The sequence below is a fragment of the Microcaecilia unicolor genome, chromosome 3, assembly GCF_901765095.1.
Source record: "Microcaecilia unicolor chromosome 3, aMicUni1.1, whole genome shotgun sequence".
In the NCBI taxonomy this organism is placed as follows: Eukaryota; Metazoa; Chordata; class Amphibia; order Gymnophiona; family Siphonopidae; genus Microcaecilia; species Microcaecilia unicolor.
In genome coordinates, this window is record NC_044033.1 from 102820013 (window position 1) to 102845348 (window position 25336).

General features: G+C 42.6%; 1 protein-coding gene across 2 annotated transcripts in view; it reads right to left on the reverse strand.

Moving 5' to 3' along the window:
• Window positions 1-25336, reverse strand: part of XRN2 (5'-3' exoribonuclease 2) — a 363942-nt gene that overhangs the window by 94669 nt on the left and 243937 nt on the right. The window lies entirely within an intron of this gene.

Consider the following 25336-nt stretch of genomic DNA (forward strand, 5'->3'; position numbering starts at 1 on the left):
ATCAGGAAATTCAAAAAAGTGACAAAATTCAAAAAGGTGTGGGATGAACACAGAGAAACTCTATTTAGAAAACAGATGGTAGAAAATAAATATAAATTAAAAAAACAAACAAACCCTTAAATGGCTGCAGGGGGTGGATGTGTGAGTGACACTTGGATGGCTACTCCGGCTGTGAAGAACTAAGGTCGGTGCTAGGCAGTCTTTGTAGGTCTGTGTCTGTATATGGCAATCCAGTTTAGGATAGGCTGGAAAGGGCTTCAATGGCAACTTCAGTAGCTGAAACCAAGGACAGTGCAGGACAGACTTTTATGGTCTGGATCCTGCAAACGGCAAAATGGATTTGGATAGGCTGGAGTTTGCTTTGATGGCAACTCTAGTAGGTGGAATATAAAGACAGAGCCGAGCGGACTTCTACGGTCTGTCCTAGAAACATCAAAGAAAGACTTGTGATAAAATATATATTATTATTATTTATTGCATTTCTACCCCACATTATCCCACCTATTTGCAGGCTCAATGTGGCTTACAGAGTGTTGTTATGACATAGTCATGACAGGATCTAAGATACAATCGGTAGTATTCAGAAGATATCAAACTCATTGTTGATTTAATCATGAATTGATAATGAGTGTGACTGTTGGGTAGATTGGATGGACCGTTCAGGTCTTTATCTGCCATCATTTACTATGTTACTATAACTCTATTTAAACTTGGCAGACAGCAGTAACAATACAAGAACTACTCAACTAATAACATAAGAATGCATAAGCACAAAAAAAGGGCCACACTAATAGCCACACAAGGTCCATGGTTCCTAACCCCCCTCCTCCAACTGACCATCTTCCAATCGCTCCTTTAGAAAAATATCATAAACATGGTGCCTCCTCTACCCTTACACTCTGCAGAGTCAGGCCATCGGTCATCGCCAAGTCCAGTAAGGGTCCCACATCTCATCATACACAGCTTTCTTCCCTTGTATCTTACTGGTAAGTGATTTCAAAATTACAATATCCTGTAACTTGGTCTTCCACCTGAGGGTCGCCCTTCCAAAAATATGCAATAGTCGATCTGGCAGCGTGAAAACAATGCACTATCCACTTCTTACGATTATTAGTCACATTCTCATCCCCCCATTTCCCCAACAAACATAGGCACCTGTAAGTTCAAATGAAACATGTAAAATATGAGTCGCCACCTGAATAATTTCCCAAAATATTTGTACCCCTATCAGATCCCTACCACATATAGAAACATAGAAACATGACAGCAGATAAAGGCCATATGACCCATCCAGTCTGCCCATCCTCTATATATATAATCACTACACTGTTCACAAACTTTCCAACAATAAGGATCAGCAGCACTAGAGTTTAGAAAAAATTTTGGGTAATGATAGGCTCAATGAAGCAATTTGTACATGAGTTCCCAACTCCTGTTACAAATCAAAATCTTTGCAGTTTGATCCCAAAGTTCTTACTAGTCCTCTTCAAGAGCCAGCCCCGTCCCCTTTCCATCTAGCTATTAATCCAGCATCTGTGTCATAGTCCTAACCCCCAAAAGTCAAAGCAGAATGCAATTTAGTAATAAGTTTGACCCTAAGTCTTGGTGTTGACCAAGTTCACTTGTCTTCTAGATTGTAAGCTGTTTGAGCAGGGACTGTCCCTCTATGTAAATTGTACAGCGCTGCATAACCCTAGTAGCACTATAGAATGTTAAGTAGTAGTAGTGTTGTCAGAACTCTCTCAACAGCATTTCTGGGTTGCAAAAACCTACACACCTCTTCCCCCCCATAATCGCTCTCTGTAATTGAAAGTAAATATATTGCGTATATGTGGGAATGTCATATAATAGCATGAGGATCTTGAAAGGATTTGACTTAAGTACCCTTCCAAATCTGTCCCAGAAAACAGAGTCCCTTCCCAGTCCAATAAACCAGGTCCTCTGAGAAAGATATTACATGAAAACAGGCATTCCTAATTAAGGAAGTTAAAAGGCAAAAATATTCCTCTATGTCCAAATTTCTTTCACCAACCCTTATATTGATGCAAAAGAAGGGGACATAGTCAATTACAACTTCAATACTAGGAGAGCCGCTAAGCTAGGTCCTCCCGCCTGCGACTCCTCCAGGTCGCGCCACCCAGGGTACGGGTCTACACTAAGTCAGATCTGCACTCTCACTAGGCGGGTAGCCAAATAGTAAGTGCAGAAATTCAGAACTTCTAACCCACCCACATCACTGTTACAAGGTAGTCAATTTAGTCCATGGTATCTATCTGTGCCATAAGAAGGAAATAATATAACCTCGCAATGAGTGAAAAAGGATCTTGGCAACTGCTGAAACAATTACAAAAGCTGGGGTAAAACCACCATCTTCAGCAGATTAACCCTCCCTAGTAATGAAATATGTAAGTTTGTCCAACCCTCCAAAGATCATCTAATCTCAGCTAGCATGAAGAGGTGATTCACTTTATAAAGATTACTCGATTTACACGAAATCCGAACCCCCAAATATGTAAACACTGTGTACACTATTTCAAAATCAGAAAGACAGAATGGGAGCCCCACCACAGGCCCCATTGGCATGAGCTGGGATTTAGAATAGTTAAGTTTATATCCAGAGAGCATTCCATATTTGCCCAATAAAGCCATTAATCTTGGGGCTGATCTAGAGACATCCGTCAGCAGGATAACCACATCATCAGAATATTGCAAATTCTTATGGGTAACCTTTAAGGTCCTGAATGTCGGGAGAGTCCTGCAGCTTCTGCAACAACACCTCCAATGCTAAGTCAAACTGGGGGGGGGGGGGGGGGGGGGGGAGAGATAATGGACAGCACTACCTTGTGCCACGCTTTATATGAAAAGTAGGGCAATGATACACTGTTAAATTATAAACACTACAAAAGGAAATCTCCCTCTGATTTTATCAACAATATGAAAATATGGTAAAGGAGGAGATATATCATCAGCAAAATCTACTGCCCAGAAAATTTTATATATATATATATATATCTCAAATGAATAAGAGAAGGTGTCGCCTCAAGAAGCCCCTAGCTCTAATGGATATGGAGCTTAAAGGGGCTAAATTGCTTCATCATTGGCAACAACATCTCTAGTAGAGCCGCCACTATCCAGCATAGATTTACCGGTAATTCTTTTTTTCTTTTTTAATTAATTTTTAACTTATGCAGGATATTTGTAAACGTTAATGTATAACGGCTACTTAGCTTTCACCAGGTCCGATCCTCCTAGTAGTCAATAGCACCCATGGCGCGACCAAGACCAACAATGGCCAGCGTTTCGTTGCCTGCGTCAGGGTCTAATGGTCTGCGTCTCCGTTAGAGGATCTGGTGGGTGCAATAATTTTCAAGGTGCCCCCCCCCCCCAAAAAAAAAACCAAAACAAATCATTTGCTGGTATGTGACTAACAAAGGTTTGGGAGATTTACCGGGGGGGGGGGAGGGGGGGCACCTTGAAAATTATTGCACCCACCACTTTCAATAAGGCACAGTTACCACAAGAGTACAGAGTTTAAAACAGATACAGGAACACCATCAAAGCCTGAATTTGTGAGCTTTTAACTAGAATCAGAAGGGAACTAAAGACAGTGGTGACTTGGATGCTGGAAGTAAGATCATTCCAAAGCATTTGTGGTAGAAGACAGAAAGCACAAAAATAAAATGTGTTCTTTAGGCCAAGGAATACTGGGGAGGACGGGTGATAAGACTGCAAAGAAGGCAAACAGCAGATTAATGATGTATGAGAACTGAAGGAAGGATGACAAACTATAAATGTATTTATAAGTGAAAATCAGAAGTCTGAAATGACAAACATTCATAGTAACATAGTAGATGACGGCAGAAAAAGACCTGCACAGTCCATCCAGTCTACCCAACAAGATAAACTCACATGTGCCATTTTTTGTGTATACCTTACCGTGATTTGTACCTGTCTTTTTCAGGGCACAGACCGTATAAGTCTGCCCAGCACTATCCCCGCCCCGCCTCCCACCACCGGCTCTGGCACAGACCGTATAAGTCTGCACAGCACTATCCCTGCCTCCCAACCACCAGCCCCGCCTCCCACCACCGGCTCTGGCAAAGACCGTATAACTCTGCCCAGCACTATCCCCGCCTCCCAACCACCAGCCCTGCCTCCCACGACCGGCTAAGCTTCTGGGGATCCCTTCCTTCTGAGCAGGATTCCTTTATGTTTATCCCACGCATGTTTGAATTCCGTTACCGTTTCCAAATACGCTAATCGAAATCTCCTTTGCTTCCCGTTCCCGCTTTCTTCTGGCTCCCCATTTTATGAGATGTCCCTGCACCACTGCCTTCAGCGCATCCCACAAATTCCCATCTGTGACCTCCCCCGTATCGACTGTACAATAACTCTGAATAACCTCCCGAATGTCATCACATACCTTTTTATCCCCCAATATCAGTTCATTTAACCTACAGAAAAGTTGGCGTCTCTCCTCTTCCAATCCCTTCAACCCAAGCTCAACTAGCGCGTGGTCTGATATGGAGATGGAGCCTATTTCTGAGTCAGTTACATGTTCCCACCATTGGCGGCTGCACCAAATCATATCTATTCTAGTATAGGTATTCTGTGAATGGGAAAAAAAGTATATGACCTCTGCCCTGGATGTTTAAGTCACCAGACCTCCACTAAGTCTAACTTGGAGGTGAGAGACTTTAATTGCTTACAATGTGCTATATGTGCACTACTCATCCCTTTGGAATGATCCATAGGTGACATATACATATTAAAATCTCCACCTAGTATCATCCCCCTTTCTTGAATTGGAGAAGAGCTTCCAAAACTTGAGCAAAAAACTCTCCCTGCCCCGAACTGGGTGCATACAAATTAACAATAGTCACTTCCTTCCCATACAAGAGTGATGAGAAACCATAAATGGAAATATGGCCATACTGGGCTGAATAAGAAGCAGCCAAACAGTAATTTGTGTGACCACTATTTGGGCAGTAACAGAGAATCCTTTTGGGAAAAAAAGGATCAGACTTGCTGAGAGACAAGCAGATGAATCAGACATATATGTGAGCAGAGCCCAGCTTGGACAAGTTCTAGTGTAATGGATTGGTGACAATTCCATTACCCTGATCTCACAACTTTTATATTTTTTGCTCCCAAATTGCACATATTTTCTCGTGCTCTGTTTTGGGAATTAAAAAAAAAAAAGTGTGAACAGCGAGCGAGAAAATATGTGCCAATTCTCTGAAAGGTCAAGGTCAAGCACAAAAAAAACAAAACAAAAAAAAAAACCCCTTCCTAAAAAATCTTGAAGGAACAAAAATAAAAGTTAAAACTGTAAAAATTGCACAACGGCGCTACATAACTGGCACATATTTTCTCTCACACTATTTTGAAAGCAAAATAAAAAATATATATATCTATTCTGTGAAAAGGACAAGGAGAAGATAACTGGCACACTATTTTCTCAGGGATTTTAGGGAGAAAAAAAATATATATATATATATAAACTAGGGGCTGTGTTTACTAAGCTGCACTATAGGCGCATTACTGTTTTTAACTCGTGTTAATGGCATTAAACGTTAATGCACCCATACGAATGTACTGGGGCGTTATCGTTTAACATGCCTTAACTTTAAAGGCATGTTAAAAACGCTAATGCGCCTTAGTAAACATACCCCTAAAAGTGATAAAAGGGGGATGACACATTTTCTCTTACACACTTTTGGGAGCAGTGCATATTTTCTAAATAAATATATATACTCTGAAAAAGATAAGTACCAGAGGTTCTTTTACTATGCCGCGGTAGCGTTTTTAGCCTGTTGTAGAAATCAGGTGGCAGTAAATGCCGAGATGCCCATAGAAATATAATGGGTGTCTTGGCATTTACTGCCTGATTTCTACCATGAACTAAAAACACCGCTGTGGCTTAGTAAAAGACCCCCATATTTTCTTGGGGACTTTTGGGAGCACCTGGGATAGAGTTCTTTTGGTGACACTACAGAGCTGACTTTTTCCGTCAGAGGGGAAAGATAGTTATTGCCTTTATTAGTTATTAGAATATCTTATACACAGCAAATTCATCAAATATATCTTGCTCTATATATGCAACCGTCTCTGGGAAAAGGTGACTAAAGTAGCTGATCTAAATGTTGAGAATGACAAAATTTCCATGCCATGGGTCTATAAGCAGTCTGCAAAAATTAAACTTTTGAACTTCTGTAACTTTTTTATTTTTCACATACAAAGATGAGGGTTGGACTGTTGTATTACAAATTGTTTGCTTTAAGAATTCACTAAAATCTCATTTTTTGTTTCCAGTGACTTTAGTTACCTTTTCCCAGAGATGACCACATAATATGTATGAAGTAGTACGAGCTGCCCTGAGTTTTTCACTGGACTGGGATGACAAATGGAAAATGTATTATGAGGATGTGGAGGAGTGCGAGCAGATTACTGAAAGGATAGAATTCATGTAGACAAATGTCCGGAACACAAATTCTATAGAGAATAGCTTAAGAATTCAAAATGTATTTACTGGAGGAAAGAAAGGACGAAAAGATACAACCATATTTAAATACTTAGGAGGTTTCAATAAAATACAAATTGTAATTTTCCATAGATTAAACGTAATTATAGTTAGAATATTAAGGAGTTTTGGGTGGAGTGGTTTTGTGGGTTGGTGGCAACTGATTTTTTATAACTCATTCAGAGTTTAATAAGATCAAGCATATAATCAAATTTTAGTATATCAGTAAAACATATAAAGTCTAAAGAAGCAAGGAAGCTATAGGACAATATTTTTTTTACTGAGAGGGTGGCAGATACCTAGAAAAGACTAAGCAGAGGTGGGAATAATCCAAGAGTGGCAGAACTTAAGCATGCACGGGGCAGATACAGAGGGCAGTGTTAAAAACAGGGGTGGATGAGTGATGGGGCTTTGGTGACAGTTTAAGAATACAAACTTACATGCTTATTTACCTGTAACTGAATATATCAAAAAAGAGAAGACATGCAAATAGAAGTAGTACTGCTGCATCAAGCTCCCAGAGAGGAGGCAAGACTAACCTGCATGCAGCAACAGCAGGGCTTTGGCACACTCTAAGATACGATTGAGGGAAGGTGACCAGTCACCTAGCAAAAGAAGCTAAAGGAATTATTTATACTTCCCAGGTAATAAAAGCAATGTTCTACAGGTGATCAAGTATATATATATATTCTTAACATACAGCTTGGAAGAACATGGGCACCAGTCGGATTAAGCAAGACAAATCACTGTTCTCAACTACTATGCTACCGTTTACCAGGACCAGCTGTGCGAGGTGGAAGGTAATGGAGGGATGACAGGGACAGAAAGTATAGCGGCAGAAATGTAACATCTAATACAGTAAAGAGCACAGTAATTTTTCCTTTAAAGAAACACTGGAGGTTTCTTTTACCAAACCACGCTAGCGATACCCAAACCACGCTAGCGATTCGTGCCAATGCCGATGAAGTCTATTCAAAGTGAATGGTCATTTGTCAGCAAAGATGCACCAGGAATTGCTAGCATGGTTTGGTAAAAGAGGATCTAGAATAGTTACTCCTGCCAGAATTCTGTGCCCCCCCCCCCCCCCCAAAAAAAAAAAAAAAAAAAAAATTCTGCACAAACATTTTCATATTTCTGCTCACAAAGCTTGCAAATTCTGCAAAATTCTGCGCACAAAGTTTCCAAATGCTACAAGTTTATTTGGCATAATTTAACCAATAATCCCAATACTTTTTGCAGCCCCCTCCCACCCACAGCATCCTTCTCTACAGGCACCCACAGCATCCCCCACACATAGCATTCCCCTTTTTTGCGATCCCCTCCCTTCCTCCCACCATCCTCCTTTTTTTTTTTAAACAGCCCCTCACTCCCCACACATAGCATTCCTCTTTTTTGGCAGCCCCCTCCCTCCCTCACAGCATCCCCTCCCACCCACAGCATCCTTTTGTCACCCACAGCATCCCCCCCCCCCATTTTTTTTACAGCCCATCCCTCCCTCATAGCATCCCTTTTTTTTGCAGACCCCCTCCCACCCACATCCCCCTTTTTTCACAGCCCCCTCCCACCCAATCCCTTTTTTAAAGTCATCCAGAGCACCCCCTTTTTTCACAGCCCCTTTTCCCCAAACAGCATTCCCCTTTTTTGCAGACCCCTCCCTGCCTCCGAGCACCCCCCCCCCTTTGTTTACAGCTCTTTCCCACCCACAGTATCCCTTTTTTATATTCACCCACAGAATCCCCCCTCTTTTTTTTTTTTACAGTCCCTCCCTCCCCCCCACACATAGCATTCCCATTTTGAAGCCCCCTCCATCCCTCCCAGCATGCCTTTTTTGGCAGCCCCCTCCCACAGCATCCCCACTTTTTTTTTTTTTTACAGTCACCCCAGAATCCCCCCTTTTTTATACAGTCCCTCCTCCAGCCACTCCCTTACTCATCCTTGATGTAGGAGCTGCTGCATCGGGAGAAACTCTTCAGGGCAGGAAAGAACCCCACTCTTTCCTGCCCTGCTGCCGTGCTTTTTCCAGTGGCTGCTGAGATTTCAAGCAGTAGACTCACAAGGTTAGTACTTGAAGTCTTGATGGCCATTTTGAAAAAGCACGGCAGCGTGACGGCAGTGGGGCAGGAAAGAGTGGGGTTCTTTTCTGCTCACAAAGAGGCCACTTACACCACCAGGGCATGGTGTGTTCAGGTAAGCGGGCAGGCGGGGGGGGGGGGGGGGGGAGGATGGGACGTGGCGGAGGAGTTGGGCAGTGGTGGCAGCAGCAAGCGGGAGGGGGGTCAAGCGTCATCGTCAGGTGGCAGCGGGTGAGGGGTTGGGCGAGGAAGTGGGAGAGAGTGCAGAAAACAGGTGGCAGCAGGCATGGGGGTCAAGCAGCAGAGTTGGGCAGGTGGAGAGCACAGATTCTGCACAGAAATATTGAATTCTGTGCGACTGGGGAATTCTGCGCTCCACAGTCATGCACAATTCTGGCAGGAGTAAATACTACAGAGAGTCAGCAATACACAGAGATTTTTTGCTAGCTATGAACCACTTTTCAAGTATTGTCATTAGATCAACAAAATTACTAGGAGTGTAACTGTAATAATGATGAATGCATTCCTTAATACATGTTACAAAGCAATGGTAATCTCTAAAGGCTAAGCTGTATGTGCCACTTACCTTACAGACATAAAATATGTATATGAACTAGGAGGCTGACATACCTATTATCCTATAAAACACAAGGGGGGCAATTTTACAACAGAATGACTTCATTTAGGTACCCCAGTGACTCAGGGTGAGAGCCTAATCTATACTCTTGGCCAGCCAAGTGCCCTTACTGAACGTTAGCCCAATATTAATGTACATTCGCCTGACATAAATGAGGGCACAGAAATTTACCATATGGCTGCCTAAATGTCTGCCCTGCCTATGGCCCACCCACACTCTACCCACGTGAACACCCCCCCTCTTACAAATACAAACTGTGCTACTTCACACTTAGGCGCTTCAGAGTTAGCATTCTCTACATTCAGGTTGACAGTGGTAAAGCAACCTGTTTTAGAATTCCTTTAAGGTATACCATTTTTACTGAACAGGACTTGTAAAAATGTACTTGCTGGGAAAAATAATGATATCAAGCCATTAGATTACATGGAACAGTGTTATAAGATTTGCCAAATACCAAGTACATGGCTTTGAAATGACAGATGACCTCAAAGGCCTAACCTAATTTTTCGGATATATTGCAATTAATAACATGCATTGTATATGGATGATTTGTTTGGGGACAGTGGAATGGAAATTGAATAGGAATGAAATTCTTGGATTTTTGAACAATCAAAACTATGCTTCTATACTGCAATAACCATATTCATTCAATGCAGTTTACATAAAAAGTAAAAACAGGCATACCTGGAGATGATGCAATTAAATTAATCCTCCACAACTAAAAAAATCAAGATGACAATACAAAACTGATAGCAGAATATGCAAAACTTAATACAAGGTACATAATTTAGTTATCAATCCAGCCACCGCCGAAACGGGGGAGGGGGGGGGGGGGAGAGGAAGCAGCAGCTCACTGTAACACAAAATTGTTTCAACTCAAGGAAAATCCAATTGGAAGAACTTGAACACAAAGATTAAACTTGAACCTGAAATATAACCAGAACAAAAACAATACAGATGTCTGGGCGGGGCTATGGATTGATCTGCTATGATTAATGGAAAGAAAATTATCAGGTATGATACATAATTTTACCTTCTATTTCATCAAGCAGATCAATCCATAGACTGGTGGGATGTACCGAAGCAGTACTCACCCAGGGCGGGACATGGAAATCCCTGAACGCAACACTGAAGCTCAAAACTGGGCCTTGGCCCGAGCAGCCACATCCAAGCGGTAATGTCGTGAGAAGGTATGAGCCGACGCCCAAGTCGCCGCTCTACAAATCTCTTCCAAGGAGACGGATCTGGACTCTGCCATCGATGCCGCCTGTGCTCTAGTAGAGTGCGCCTTCAGCTGAATAGGCGGAAGCTTCCCTGCAGCCACATAAGCTGCCGCAATCGTCTCCTTGACCCAACGTGCCACAGTAGGCTTAGATGCCTGCAGACCCTTACGAGGGCCTACGAACAGCATGAACAGGTGATCCAACTTCCGGAAGTCATTGGTCACTTCCAAGTATCTGATGATGACTCGTCTCACATCCAGACATTTGAGAGCAGGGTACTCCTCTGGGTAATCCTCCCTATGAAAGGAGGGTAGACAAAGTTGCTGATTCACATGGAAGCGAGAAACAATCTTGGGCAGAAAGGAAGGCACTGGGCGAATCGACACTCCTGCCTCAGTGAACCGCAGGAACGGCTCTCGACACGAGAGTGCCTGGAGCTTGGAAACTCTTCTGGCTGAAGTGATAGCAACCAAAAAGACCGCTTTCAACGTCAGGTCCTTCAGCGATGCCCTCGACAAGGGCTCAAAGGGCGGCTTCTGTAAGGCCCGTAGCACCAGATTGAGATTCCACGTAGGCACTATCGAGTGCAGAGGAGGGCGTAGGTGAATAACTCCTTTGAGGAAGCGCAGCACGTCTGGCTGCGAAGCCAGGGAAGCACCCTTCAAACGGCTCCTGAAGCAAGCTAGAGCCGCCACCTGGACTTTCAGTGAACTGAGCGACAGGCCTTTCTCCAGACCCTCTTGCAGGAACGCCAACACTGAAGATATTGGAGCAGTGAAGGGCGATAAGAGAGCCTGCCTCGCACCACGATGCAAAGGTATGCCAAACCCTGGCGTAAGTAGTAGAAGTAGAGCGCTTCCTCGCTCTCAGCATAGTGGCGATGACCTTGTCTGAGAAGCCCTTGGGAGTCCCCGTGAGCAGCTGCAACCAAAGACGTTTTTCTCTCAAAGACGTCTATTTTTCTGTATTTTTTTTTCAAAACGGAGCCAGCGGGAGGGGGGGAGAAAAGGAGGGACCTGGAACCACCAGGTTTCACTTGCTCAAGAAGAGCCCTCAACCCCAGGTACTCAACAAAACCTAAACAATTAGGCTTGGAGACCTAGCCAGAACTGCTGCTGTATGACCACACACCTGCTGAGATAGAGAACATACTGGGGAGTTTCCGGCAGCACATGACCACATATACTAAGGGAGGCAAAAGATTGCTCTCTATCTCCACCTGCTGGTAGATGGACACAACCCACCAGTCTATGGATTAATCTGCTTGATGAAATGGAAGAGATGTTTAATCCAGTGCAAAGGCTTTCAAAATTAATTTGATATATTTAATGTTGATTAGTCAATGATTTGCAAGGGGACTACAACTAATCTGTTTATTAAGCCAAGCTTACTCCCTTCTTTATTTAAATCCCAAATTAACTGTTGTGAAAACACAATATCTTGTCTTCTTACATGGGATAAGAGACTATAATTTAAGGAATGTGTTAGGAGTGGGCAGAAATTGAGGAGAAAGTATGGAAAAAAGACATCTAAAACTATTTCTCTCAAGGAAATTTTAACAAGGGAATAACTGACACTTTTGGGTTTTTAAGGAAATTAAAAACACAGACTCAATTAACCCACCATCCCTCTTTTCTCCCAAGCTTTTAAGTCACCAAATTTCTCAGCGAAGCAATGTTTACTTATCCACAGGAGTGACTTTAGCTCTCAGTAATCCCTTTTAGCCTGGTCAGAAATAAATTAGTGTTCTACATTAATTATCTGAAGCTTAGGACAATATTTTACTCTCTCCAAGTATTTACATCTTCTTCAGGATCAATCAGCTTTAATACAGACAGACAACTCGGTTGCCATATTTTATGTCAAGTAGGACAAGGCTTAATTTGTAGACAAAGGAAATAAAACTGTGGAGCTGGGGAGGGGCAAGAGCACTAGGGACAGAAGCAAGGGAAGAGGGAATAAATTAGGAAAAAGGACTGTTCTCTGCTGGCTCACCCTCCCATTCTCTTCCTTGCAGGCTTCCAGGAAATGAGGAGCTTGAGCAGAACATCCCTATAGCTTTTGGAGTCTAAAAAGAAATGGCAGAACTACATTCCAGAGCAAGAAAAAGAGACACACACCCCTATGCACAAGTCCAAAAACACCAAAGTAGGGACATCAGCCAACCATCCCCAAGAAATTAAGCCCCAAGTTAGGTGACGGTTCCCTTTGGCTATGCTGGGAAGTGGCACATATAAGGCTTTGCAATTTCTCACTGCATACAAATTCAGGCCAGTTTACAATCATGGCCATCAGAATCAGTCCACAAAACGAGAAGGGAGCAACCTTCACAGATTCTCCAAAACAGACAAGTGAGGGAAACACAAAAAGAGACCAGCAAAAAAGAACCAACAGACCAGGAAAAAAGAACCTTATGTTTAAGAAGCAGAACAGAACTTCAATTACAAATAAAGTTGGTACAATGCATAAAAGTCTCGACATGGCCAAGTATCGGCAAAACACCTGCATCAGGAGTCACAAAATCCAATAAATTTTGCCACCTAGGTCTAATGATAAACTTCCAACGATAAGATTCAAATCAATACAAACATCAGAATGCACTTCATCATGTTAGCTGTCAGCAGAGGTTCAGTCAGAACCAGATAGACAGGTTTTAGAAGTTTTTCAGCCCCACAAGTTGTCTTTGAACCATCAAACATTGCATGATATTTTTTAGGACTGGAACTCTGCTTGAATATACTTCTTTTCCACCACAAAAAACACTAGGCCACCCTTCTATTTTTCAGAGGGCTCATCCCCTGGAATGGCTAGCAAGGATTCCTCTGGTCATAAGCGTAGAGGAAGGGCCCAAGTCCTGTTTATTAGCCAATCCCTCTAACAGCAAACACCTTCCACAAATTAAAAAAAAAAGAAAAAAAAAAAAAAAAAAAAAAAAGAGTCCAGCACAGTGATTCTTATAACTCTGTACTGGTCTTGTCAGAAATAGTTCTCTTCTCAAAAGACTCTCAGTTCTTCCTCTGTGGGGCTTCAAAACTTTCCAACTTTGACAACACAGAATTGGGCCCCCTTCTGCATCAAAATCTCCAATCACTAGCCCTAATGACAGATATTCAACAATGTTTACTCTCCATCCTAAGTTTACAAAAGCCAATTGAAGATATCTTGGTGGCAAGCAAAGAATCCTTCCACCAGATTACCTATGCATTTTAATAGAAGAAATACTGAGCTGGTGTTTCACTAATGGTCATTACCCCAGTTCAGTGTCTTCCAAACACCATATCTCAATACCTCTATCATCTCTATAAGTACATAAGTATTGCCATACTGGGAAAGACCAAAGGTCCATCAAGCCCAGCATCCTGTTTCCAACAGTGGCCAATCCAGATCACAAATACCTGGCAAGATCCCAAAAAGTACAAAACACTTTATACTGCTTATCCCAGAAATAGTGGATTTTCCCCAAGTCCATTTAATAACGGTCTATGGACTTTTCCTTTAGGAAGCCGTCCAAACCTTTTAAAAACTTTTTTAAACTCCACTAAGCTAACCGCCTTTACCACATTCTCTGGCAACAAATTCTCTGGATTGCAGACATCCTGAACAGTAGTTCATCTCAGCACCTTCTCAGTTTATGTTCTAGTAGACAGACTTTTAGCTTTACAGGGTCCTGAAGGAGCATCTTCATATCAAACCACCTATACAGAAACGTGGGACCTCTCTGTGTCTTACAGCTCTCATTAAATCATCATTTGAGCCTATGGACTTCACATCTTTTAAGTATCCCAGCTGGAATGTGCTCTTTCTAGTTGCAGGTACTTAAGCTAGAAAGCTCAGCAAATGTAAAGTTTTGGCCACCTATGAAATTAACACTCAGTTTCATCAGAACAAAGTAGTTATTCCTACTCATACTAAATTCCTACCAAAGGTAGTCACTTCTTTCCATGTTGAGAAAACAGTGCTTTCTAAGTTTCACCATAAACCACACAGTCGTCCATGCAAAAGTACCTTTTACACAATGGAATAGTAAGAACCACTGCAGCATCCATTTGTTTCTTGAAGTGTGCCATGCTGGACAGGATATACAAAGCAGCTACTTGGTCCTGGCTTCATATCATCACTTTTCATTACTGCATGCATCAGTCTTCAATCAGAGCCAAGTAGCAAGGAGGAAAGACGCACAGGTAGATTCTGGTGTTGCTCAACCCGACTCCTGGTCTCTTATGGCAATTTTGCAGAAACGGCTGGATTCTGCAGCCTGACCCATAAAACTGCGGGAGCCTGGGGGCCCTGATTATATTTTCCCAGTTTATTCTCCATTCACTTCTAAATAATTTTGAATATTTTGCTTTCCCAATCACGGTCACACATTGAGCTGAGGATTTCAGCATATTGTCCACCATGACTTAACGATCCTTTCCTGGGAGCTGACTCCTAATATTGAACCCATCATCATTTTTCAATGGTTATGAATACTTGTTCCTATATACATCGTTTTGCACTTATCCACATTAAATTTCATTTGCCATTTAGCCACCCAGTCCCCTTTCTGTAATTCCTCACAATCTGCTTTTCCTCATAACCTGCTTGTGATTTAACTCTGAATGGTAATTTAATTTAATCCCTTCACTTATTGCTCCCTTTTCCAGATAATTTATACATATACAGTATTAAAAGCAGCTATTCCAGTGCAGATCTCCAGGGCACCCTACTATTTATTCATCACTGACCATTTAGCCCATTTACTTAGATTTCTATTCCTTGTTATCAACAAGTGTCCTAGATGGATTCTAAAAAATAAAGCATAATTTAACAATACAACAACACTACACACCTAAAATTTTACCTCTTGCCAAAAAATACACATAAATCCTTATAAACAACATCCATCAACCATACATACATTGTTAACCTATCTGGGAAGGGTTGAGAACCATGCACTTGCTTAAATGCTTCAAAATTCAAAATACTATAAACCTTGATGTTGGTTCAAATGTATGTGAGAGCAGATGAGTTTTTAAGTTTTTTAAGTAACAGGTACTCATTCTGTGTCCTAAGCCCTATTGGCAAAGGATTCCAAACTAATTGTCATCGAGAAAACCATATTCAAAATAATGTATAAATTTGCTTGAGAAAGCGACAGGACCACTAGATTCTATATGATCTTCTGAAAGTATGGAATTAGGATACAGCCTGGAAATATATCTACAAATGCTATAAATCAGCATAATCATTTTAAATCTAATTTGCTGTGCAACTGGAAGTCAGTGTAGGATCTTCAGTTGAAAAGTGATGTTTGTTCACTGGTGTTCCAGTAACTAATCTAGCTGCTGAGTTCTGCACAGTCTATAATAATCATAATATTCAAACAGGGAACCCTACATATAGAATTACAGTATCAATCCCTGTAAGAACTAATGACTGTTACTGCACTTGAAATAAAATAGAGTCTAATAAATGTTTTGATTTGAAAAAGATCATGAAACTACAGTACATACTTGATCACAGGCTGATAGCTGTGAACCTACCAGAAGACGAACTTCTAGCACCAATACAACAGGCAGATATACATCTTTCATGACAAAAGAAGATTGTGTCAAAACACAATCTCCGGGATTCTATATAGCGTGACTTAAGTTGCGTGCACAAATCCAATCATATTCTGGATTTGCACACACAACTTAATTAGTTAACAAGCCAGTGCTGATAATTGCCAATTAACAAGCAATTGACACTAATTGCATTAATTATAATTTACGTGCAGAACTGTCTAAGTATATTCTATAATGTGATGCACATAAATTCTAATTCACATAGTTGAAAGGGGGCCTGTCCATAGGTCATGGGTGAATCCAAAATCTATGTACGTGGTTATAGAATATTCCCGGTCCACACGTAATTTGGGGGTCATCATTTCCGTGCCTAAATTTAGTCGTGCAGACGGGCACGCGACGTATTCTGTAAACCGTGAAGAAATTTAGGCTTATTCTGTAAAGCATGCCTAAATTTAGGCATACTTTATAGAATACACCTAGACGTATTTTATTTCAGTGCCGATATTTTAGGCATCATATATAAAATCTAATAAGGCTAACCTAAAGCAGCTCTGTTTTAGCCAAATTCAAAACTAGTTTACTCTCAGAAAGCCAATGCAGATATAGTCAGTGGTGTGCTGGAGCCGGCTCGCACCGGCTCGCAAGAGCCGCTTGTTAAATTTTGACAGCTCTTGCGAGCTGGTTGTTGTAGGGGGCAAGCCGGCTCCACTGCACGAGGTAAGCATGGCAGGAGGGCGCCATGCTTACCTTCCCCTCCCGCTTCCATCCATGTGTAGCGATGTCCTTCGCCCCCCCCCATCCTCCCCTGCCGCTCCCATCCGTCCGTTAATTACCTGCCTCGAAGCGCCGCATTATCTAAAGCCTGCCTGCTGCCCGTCTCCAGCTGCCTGCCTTCCCTGCTTGCTTCTCAGGAGTTGGTTCGCGCCTTAGTCCCGCCTTCTGACGTCATTTCCTTTTCCCGCAGCAGGACTAAGGGCGCAAACCAATTCCTGAGAAGCAAGCAGGGAAGGCAGGCAGCTGGAGACGGGTAGCAGGCAGGCTTTAGATAATGCGGCGCTTCGAGGCAGGTAATTGAAACGGACGGATGGGAGCGGCAGGGGAGGATGGGGGGGCGAAGGACATCGCTAGACCTGGATGGGAGCGGGAGGGCAGGGGAGGGAGGGAGAACTGCTGGGCATGGCTGGGCAGAGGACGGCAGGGGAGAGAACTGCTGGGCATGGATGGGCAGAGGGAGGCAGGGGAGAGAACTGCTGGGCATGGATGGGCAGAGGGAGGCAGGGGAGAGAACTGCTGGGCATGGGTGGGCAGAGGGGGGCAGGGGAAAGAATTGCTGAGCATGGATGGGCAGAGGGAAGCAGGGGAGAGAATTGCTGGGCATGGATGGGCAGAGAGGAGAGAGAAGAGTTTCAGGACATGGATGGCGGGGAGAGCAAGAGAAATTCTGGACATGGAGGGAAGATAGAGGAAGGAGATTAGATGAGGGAAAAGGAAGTGATGAGAGAAACTGCACATGGATGGAGAAAATAGGCAGAAGCTGGATCCACTGTACAGTCAAGTATGCGGAGGACCAGAAATGAAGAAGAAAAGAGGAAAGAAAAGAAATAAATGGAAAGGAAGCCCTGGAAACGGAGTCAAGGGAACAGATAGAGAGCAGCAGAATTAGATACTGGACCTGCATGATCAGAGAAACAAAGTCACCAGACAACAAAGGTAGAAAAAAAATAATTTTATTTTCATTATAGTGTTTGGAATATGTCCACTTTGAGAATCAGGTGCTGAGCGTTAAAAGTTTATGTTTATTTACTTATTTATGGCATTTTATCCCATATTAAACATGAATTAGATTGGAATCTGGGATCATTTAATTTTTTTTTCCTGGAGAGAGTAATGTGTTGCCTGCCCCCCCCCCCCCCCGGGGTATAGCCAGCTCTGCAATTTTTTTTTTTTTTTGGGGGGGGGGGGGGGCACCGAGGTGGACCGGGGAGAGAGCCTGTTGTTAAAAATTTACCAGCACACCACTGGATATAGTCCACACACACCCACACCTCATTTGTGACATTTTACATTTTCAACTGGTAAGAATATTTGGATGATACTATATATTACAAAATAGCAAGAGGCTATATTAAATAACATCACTGTTAAGTACAACCCCTAGGGATATCTACAGAAATCAGCTTCTAAGAAGACTCCTACCCTTCCAAAGTCAATTTCTACTGTCTCTCGCAAAAAAAAAAAAAAAAAAGAAGACCAAAACAAGGAGAAAACCATACTGTGCAAGTCAAGGGCATAAGGACTATCTAACAGTATATATAGCATGTTACACTTTGCGGAAAGAGACTGATAAAAAATATCAAAACCCTTACCTTATTTGCAGGATTATCCATAGAACACCTCAACTGATCACAAAGAGTGGACATCAAGGTCTTGTACTATGCCCCTTAGGAAAACCTCCCTAATCTGCAAGATAAACTGGACCTTTTGCTTGGTGATCAACTGATACAATGTGGTTTTGATTCTTGTGCTGCTTTGCAGAGATCCAAATCTAACCTAGCTTGGAAGATGTTGAATCCTTCCAATAATCTTGTATGTGTATTGTTATACAATATAGAGTTTACTGTGCAATTTTCTTTATGATAAGTATAAATTTGTTTTGTCTAGTTTTGGTTCCAAATAAAAAAAGTGTTCAAAAGAAAGTATCAATTATTTGACTAATCAGAAGTTAGCCTCAGAATGTCAAGTTTCAGTAATACAGCAGATGTCCAGCTGTGTCTCAAGAAACATGTCAAGGTGAGGGGGTTGTGGGGGGGAGAGGAATCACACAGCACACTGATTGGGTGAGATATATGCTACCTGGTCTTCCACAGTTTTTTCTAATAAATTCATTTACATTGTGGAATGGGCAGATCTAACTTACCTCGTTGATGTCTCAATTAAGAAACACAATATTTACCCTTGATATAGGCCAATCAAGCAGTCAAGCTGAAAAGATCCAAGAAAAAGTTGGAAGGTGCAGGTTGCAGCTCCCAAGGCAGCTCAGAGTTGGATGAAAAATCATTGTCGAGTCTCACTTCTTCCTTGGGTAACATGAAGGAGATTAAAAACACCACAGAAAGTTGATTGCTAAGATACCTAAGCAGCTGAACTTGAGGCTGGGAGTGAAGAAGCTACTTTCAGCTGTCCAGGATCTTGCGACTTGGAGGGTAGGGAGTTAAAAGACTAGCTCATTGCTAGCTGAATAACATCCATATATAGCTGGGCTCCCCACGAAGACTGAAGACACAAATCTGGTAAGCTTCACTTCCAGGCAGCTCCTTTCACTGCTTAAGCATTTAAAAAATGGCACCATCAAGATCAACCAGGTGTATCTGGCACTGGCTCTTGTGCCTGAAAGTGCAGGCAGACCTTGAGCAGTTATCCACCTCCATAGTTTCAGGGACAAACATAATCTGGACGTGGCTCAAAACTTAGGTGAGGTCTGGGTGCAGAATCAATGTGTTTACTTTTTTCAGGACTCCTCTGCAGACTGGCAATATTCCCAGCAGAGCTTCCAGGGAGAAGTGCTGTGATCTATGTGAATAGAGTACACTATCGTCCACCCAGCGTGTTTGAATATATGACAAAAGCAGAGCAACTGACTTTGTTAAGCCAGCAGAGCACTTTGTTCACATGATCTGAAAGGGAGGCCTGTACATAAGCAAGAGTGTGAATGAGAACTGGAAGGAATCAGTATTCTAGCTAGGGGAGAGGGGGAAAGCACTGGTGACTCTGCAGATGTATTCCTCACTTATATATGGACTCTTCTCCCCTGCTCCTGATTTTGGACTCTTGAGGGCCTGAGTACTGGTGGTAGGAGGGAGGGGTTGGGTGGTTTGAGGTGCAAGGTGGAAGCTGGGTATATCTGGACAGATAGGTAGATGTTTCCACTTCTGTGTTGATTTCATTACAGGTTTTTGGGTTTGGAATGGAGAAGAAAGAAGAATGCAAGAACCAGTCCACCCGCTTTTCCTCCATCTGGTTGAAAGGTTGTAAAAAGTGCTCCAAGACCTGGCAGAGACAAAATGTGGCTAAAGCAAACTGCTCTACCTCTACATGGATAATTTTACTACAGCTGCTCAAGACTGACTGCATTGGAAAAGACTCACTACAGATTCTCTTGCCATGGGTGCAACTGCACCTCTGGGACTGTCCTACCAACTAATATTTTTCCTCTCGTGGTATAGGCTTTTCGTTCTTGTTTATTCGGTGAGTCTTTCGTTCGCCATTGGAGGTAGATGTTTTCTTTATAGTGGTCGGACCATGGTGCGGGTGTCCAGTTTGTGTCTGTTAGTATAAGGTTTGAGTCGGGGTCAAATTTGTGTGTGACAATGTCTAGTGTGTGTCCTTTGATGTGAGTTGGTTGCGTGTTTGTCCTGTGAAGATCCCATAGTGGTAGGAATTCTTCGCATTCTTGGGTACTTGTTGAGTTAAGATCTTCAAGGTGTAGGTTGATATCTCCTATTATGATAAGATTCGAGGTGGAGACACAAGTGTTCGAGATAAAGTTCATGAAGTGTGTTTGGGAGTCTTGCCAGTTGCCTGGTGGTCTATAGAGCAGGACTGCGTTAAGGTGTTCTTGCAAGTTAGGGTGATTAATTCTTACCGAGGCGATTTCGAGTTGTGGCAAAATGGATTCGGCTGTGGCTGTGATGGTGAACTCGGATTTGTATATCATGGCTATTCCTCCTCCTCTTTTTCCATTTCTTGTCCAGTGGGTAATTTTGTATCCTGGTGGACATAAATCTAGGATTATGGGGTCTTTACGGTCATGAATCCAGGTTTCAGTGATGAATAGGAGGTCAAGGCTGTCTGTGGTGATCCAATCTGTTATAATCTCTGTTTTAATTACTACTGATCTGGCGTTTACGTATTCCATTTGGATTGGTCGGCAGGATTCATTTTGGGACTTGGTTGTGTTAATTTTTATTATTTGCCTGTTTTCTTGGTGTCTGTTTTTGTTGTGTCCTTTCTTCCCTTTCTGTTGGTTATTTCTGAATGTATTTGTTTTTCCTTTTAGTTGGTTGTTATTTTTTGGATTGGTAAACTGTAGTTGGGTTGTCCGTAAGGTTTATGTGTTGCGGGTAGATTGTTGTTTATATTGGGAGTGGTCCATACGTGGTAGATTAGGGGGAGGAAGTAGATTATCATGAGCACTTTGTTGATATTCATGTTGGCTGTGTTTGGTAACGGTTGGTGATGCCTGGTGGTGTTAGTGGATGAGACTGTAAGCTTCTTTGAGCAGGGACTGTCCTTCTATGTTAAATTGTACAGCGCTGCGTAACCCTAGTAGCGCTTTAGAAATGTCAAGTAGTAGTAGTAGTAGATTTTGTGTGAACATCAAGCAGTGTCAACTTTAAGCATGAATAAGCATATATAAGCACCTATTAAGCAATTTTGTGTGAACATTAAGCAATATCAATATTAGCATATATAAGCATGTATAAGCATATATTAAGCAATTTGGTGTAAACATCAAGCAGTAATATCATTAAGCAGGTACTTAACGATTTGGTGTAAACATCCAACAGTCAAGCAGTATCAACATTAAGCAATGTTAACTTCGATCTGTGTGGACAATTAAGCACTAGGTATATGTAGTATCAAGCAGTATCACATGAGTGTGAAATATTGTATTATTGTGTGAAAAGAGTTTTTCAAAGAGAGTCAATACTTGCAGGTATATACTTGCAGTTTGTTTTATTCAGTGTTGCGTGCCACGTGTCCTCCTCTTCGGTGTATGTGATCGCGGCGGTTCTCGTGTTTGGGCGGTTTAGGGCTCTTTCAGCATCCGCAGCGGGAGTTCAGTATCAAAGTCGGGTCAAATTTGGAGGACGCGTAGAAGCGACCTTTTTTTACCCTTGATTGCTTTGGTCCCAAGCTAGTTCGCTGCCGGTTGCGCCTCGTGCTAGCCGCAATCTCATGGGTTGTAGAGTCTGAGAGGCTAGGCCGAGACAAGTCCTTCACTCCTTACATCCGGCTTGTCTTCCACACTTTCAGCTTTCCTGGTCTCCGGTCGCTCTGTCCGCTGTGTAGCAGGGGAGGTCAGGCCCACGGTGGGAGCGAGCGGGTGAGTAAAAGGCTTATCTCCTACCCACGGTGCATCCACACCGGTAGCTCTTGTCCAAGTTGCTCCGCGCCACCAGCAGCAGGGGGTTTCTTGGAAGCACTCCGCGAGATCTGGTCCAGTATCCAAACAAAGGCGTTTGACTCCTTTGTGCACCCACATCTCGATCCGGATAGCGGTCGGACGCCTCTCGTGAGTTCCACCCCGCTTTGAGTCCGGGTGAGGGTCGTTCGGCCTTTAGCTGTGCTGCCGCTCAACTAGCTTGTCCGGGCAACGAGGGCTCTCCTGCCTGGCCGAATCTTACCAGTCTCTCCAGTCGCCGTGCAGTTCTCTGCTCGGATGGTACGCGCCGATGGCGGCATTCACGGCAGGTTGCTTGCGCGCTTCGCATTTGCCAGCCTTCGCTATTCTGCTGGTCGTCGGAGACCCTGGGCCCAGATGTGTGTTGTGGCTGGGGGCGTTCGCCCTCCAGGGTCCTGTGTAACGGCTCAGGTCGTCTGCGGTACCGTTCCGGTCCACTCTCCATTCCTTTCGGCGGCTAGGCTGGATGTCCACCGCCTGTAGTATCTGATGTGGAGTTCTCCGGTGATGTCCGGAGGAGCTCCTCTCAGTACGACCTATCTGTCCGCCATCTTAGTCATCCAATATGACATATTCCAATCACATTACAAATTAACAAACAAAAAAAAATGGAAAATAAGGCAATATCTTTTTATTGGACTAATGTAACACATTTCTCAATTAGCTTTTAGAGGCCAAAACTTCCTTCCTCAGAACAGGACAATATACTGCTGCAATGGTATACTGACCTAACCTGACGAAGGAGGCTTACAGGCTTATTTTCGAAAGAGATCGCCGGCGATCTTCCGACGCAAATCGGGAGATGGCCGGCCATCTCCTACAACCGGCCAAATCGGTATAATCGAAAGCCGATTTTTGGACACACTCGCCGGCATTCCATTGCGGAGGCGGCTAAACTTCAAGGGGGCGTGTCGGCAGGGTAGTGAAGGCGGGATGTGGGCGTGCTTACGAGATGGCCGGCTTCAGCTGATAATGGAAAAAAGAAAACCGGCGATGACGAGCATTTGGCCGGTTTTACTTGGTCTATTTATTTTCACGACCAAGTCTCAAAAACATGCCCAAACTGACCAGATGACCACCGGAAGGAATCAGGGATGACCTCCCCATACTCCTCCAGTGGTCACCAACCCCCTCCCACCCAAAAAAAAAAACTTTAAAACATTTCCTTCCTAGGAGGGGAAGCCGGTCGGCCAGCTCGTAAAAAAAAAAAAAGGATCTTGCTGATCAGTTATGTTATGACTTACTTGTTCTGGAGTGCTGTATTTTGTGATACTGTTTTGAGAAATGTTCAAGAAAGACTTCATACAAATTTAAAAAGTCCCTGCCGTTCATTTTCCCTTGATGGCCGTCCCTGACGTACACTTCCCTTAATAGCCGTCTTTCTCTTGATGGTCGTCTTTCTCTCTGAAAGTGCACTTCTCTTAATGGCCGTCTTTCTCCCTGAACAGGGAAATCAAATGTTTTTGCACACTGCTTTTTTTTGTAGTAACAGTGGGATTTGAAGCAGCCACCTCTGCATTACAAGAGCCATGATATAACCACTTGGCCACAGCTCCACTTACTTGGCTGTCCCTCCCTTTTGATTATACCCCTTCAGGTCTCTCTCAGCCAATCACAGTGTGTTAAGCTGTCTGTGAGTGGCTGAGAGAGACCTGGAGGGGTATAATCAAAAGGGAGGGACACCCAAGTAAGTGGAGCTGTGGGCAAGTGGTAACATCACTGGTCTTGTAATGCAGAGGTGGCTGCTTCAAATCCCACTGTTACTACAAAAAAAAGCAGTGTGCTGTTGAATAAAAGCATAAAAATGTTGAATAAAAGAATAGAAGTGGAAAGCTTCAAAGATCATGCAGAACAAGCTGTTTCAACACTAAACTAAATCTCCTGAGACATGAGGCCCACATCAACCAAAGGCAGGCTCCAGAAAGTCTGTGGGATAATGGGAACCAGATGCAGCATATGTTCTGCTGTAGGATTTATGGTATGGTACAGCCTGCAAGCACGTGATATCAGGAGAAGATTATAAGGAGAGTGGAACAAAGAAATAAGTAAGCATTTTGAATTTTTCTTTGTCTGTATATAGCATTCTGATTTCTTTGCTGTACATTGCTTTGTTTTAATCATTCATTCTGACTTGTATATTGCTTATCAAGAAATGCTTCCTGAATATGATTGGTATTCAGTTCTTAAACTACTTTTTATATTAAATATGAAATTCGTCTAGCCTTTTCTTCAAGTGGCGAGCCAGCCAGGAGTAGGCCGCACACGGAAAAGAGAAGGCGAGACGAAGGACAAATTAAGTGTTTGTTGTTAATGAAGTTTTTTACAGGATTGAAAGCAAAGCAAGCGTTGTTTAAACCTGATTTCTGTGCACCACGTAAGTGGACGTGATCAACCTACTGACGTGGACATACAGGTGACGACTCCTGGGCTTGCTAAAAAGAGAAATAAGAAGACGCGTGAGTAAGCTTACACTGTGGCCTTATTACTGGTATATTTGTTTAGTTTTGTAGTTTTCTTTTTTGTATATTTTCTTTGTTTAAGTGCATTAGTATATTTTTGTAGGTTGTGGCTCTATAGGAGAAATTGTAATAGTCAGAATACAATGAAAGGGAAAGGGGCAGATAAGAAAGAAAAGCCTCCTGTATATGCTATGTATTTAGATTTAGATAGTTCAAAAAAATGCACCCCTTTGCAGCATGTCATAGAATTATTCCCATTAGAAAAAAAACAGATTGAAAAAATACATGAGAAATGGATCAAATATGATGCAAAAGATTCTGTTTTGAGCTGGTCTCAGGATGGATCGTTTGATCGTCCAAAATTATTATCTCTCCTGAGCTACTTACAAGAAAATAAAAATAAAACTAGGCAGAAGAAAAGCTTAGAGAAGCATCTTACAATTTGGAATTTATTTTCTGTAGTAGCAGATCTTTTTCATGCAGATGTAGAAAAAATACAGCGAGAACAGGAAAATCAGCCTTTGGTTCAGCCTGAAGGTTGAGGAATGTCATCTGGTGTTGATTTCTCGGGTGTACAGGTTAGAAAGGTCAGGAAGAACTGAAATTTTCTTTGTTCCTTTTAAAAGATTGTTTTAGATTAGATTTAAATAAGTTCTTTGTCTTATAGGGAATTCTGATCTCTGTTT